Genomic DNA, 1,856 nt, shown 5'->3' with positions numbered 1-1,856 from the left:
TTTATCGTTCCTTTCCCGTCTTCAGACTTGAACTGAAGAACGGAAGTTAAAACTATTCTGTAGCTCGCTCAACTTATCTTTTGGTCCCTGGTTAAAAGTGGAGCTGCTGTGTTCTGGACTAACTAACCAACGGAGGGATGACTGAACTAATCAACACAAAGAGTTACAGTAGTCTACTCCAGACGTAATAATGCAGATATGACCGGATATATGATACACAGGCACTAAAATGTTCAGCACAACCTAAGAGGGGCGGGACTCACCAGAGGCTCCACGATACCATATTATCACCATACTTGGTCACGATAGGATATTATTGCAATTTTAAACATTTTGCGATATATTTCAATTTATTAGCTTAAAGGAAAACATTGTCAACATCTGTTTGTTCATCTCACATGAAATTTATCGCTTTAAAATGTGACGGTTAGGCTGACTAACAAACCAACATGTTCATGAATATGTTATAAATGTTGTATACACCTGGCAAACTGAACTGTTTGCATTTAGTTAAGGTGGACTAGACTGTAATACCAGCAGCTATGCACTGCTGTGCTACAACAGCTAGATTTTAATTAAGGTGGTATAAATGTTTTATTTGCAAATCCCATGTCTCATATTCATCTCAGTTGCCCCATCCTTGTTAAAAAATCCCAAAAAGTTCCAAACGCTTGATTTAAACGCAGACAGTGCCTTTCTGATTTCTTTCTCTGATGCTGCCATGTTTATTTTATCTACGTCCTCCTGCACGCTGACAGCCCCCCCCTCCCCCCCGCTGACCTCACCAGAAAGCAAACAGCGACACCTGGTGGACTGAATAAGCAATTAATTTGATTAATCTACCACCAAAAAGTTAAATTCTCATGTGCAATTTAATTTAAATAATAAAAGATCGATACTTGGCGTCTGTGTATCGATACAGTATTACCACGGGAAATATCACGATACTATGCTGGATCGATTTTTTTCCCCCCACCCCTACAGCACACTACAATGTCAGTCTTATTGTCATTGAGACGGAGAAGATTCTGATCCAACCATATTTTCAGATCCCTCAGGCAGTTCAGCAAAGGCTGAAGTGTGTCCTCATCACTGGTTTTTACAGACAAATAGATTTGTTCATCGTCTGCAAAACAATGGAAGGAAATGTTATGTTTTTTAAAAATGGACCCTGTTTTATCATTAGTAGCATGCTGCTGGTGGTCTTGCAATGGGATTAACTGTCCTAATAAAACCGTAGAAACAACAGGGCGACGCTGCTGTGAAAGCTCCCCGAACATCATTTATCTGAGTCTGGTTGTTCCCCCTCTCCGCAGCAGGATCCTCTGCTCTTTGTCTTCATAACTAGCTAGCTAACCGCTAACCGGAGCTAATAGTTGCTAACCGAGCTTTCAGTTCTCCGTGCCTGTATCCATTAATTGTATTCATGGACCCGAGCCCGAATAAAACTCTTATCTAATCTTAACTCTTTCATTAAATTGGCTTTAAAAGTGTTAACCACATCTCAGTTTGAATGGCAGAAATCTGCTCAGATGAGAACTTAATGAGTGCAACAGATTTTTTAGCAAACGACTGAAAGCAGCAGAACTGAGCAGTGTTGGAGCTAAATCCTGCTCCATCTCAGGGTTCATTCAATTAGTATCAAAATCTCAGATGTGGATGTGTGAATCCATTTATTACATAGGATATCCTAGAGACAAATACAGAGTCAACCTAACACGGCTCTCCCCCATATCGGTCTGACTCTCTGCTCCTGGACCCCCTGGTCTTATTCACAAAGGGGGGGTCTCTTGGCCACAGTGGTGTGTGTGTGTGCCTATTCGTTATCTTTTTAACAGTTTAATAGTGTATTTATT

The 1,856-nt window shown here is 40.6% G+C and overlaps 1 protein-coding gene and 1 long non-coding RNA gene across 2 annotated transcripts in view; one reads left to right on the top strand and one right to left on the bottom strand.

The window, feature by feature from the left end:
- Positions 1–1,856, bottom strand: part of LOC117939494 — a 16,211-nt gene that overhangs the window by 4,583 nt on the left and 9,772 nt on the right. The gene's annotated exons all lie outside the window — the stretch shown is intronic.
- LOC117939231 (NACHT, LRR and PYD domains-containing protein 12-like) overlaps positions 1–1,856 on the top strand; it is a 139,572-nt gene that overhangs the window by 129,858 nt on the left and 7,858 nt on the right. The window lies entirely within an intron of this gene.

This window comes from Etheostoma cragini, chromosome 3, assembly GCF_013103735.1.
Source record: "Etheostoma cragini isolate CJK2018 chromosome 3, CSU_Ecrag_1.0, whole genome shotgun sequence".
NCBI lineage: Eukaryota > Metazoa > Chordata > Actinopteri > Perciformes > Percidae > Etheostoma > Etheostoma cragini.
The sequence above is the reverse complement of the archived record's forward strand: the minus strand, read 5'-3'. Positions and strand labels throughout refer to the sequence as shown.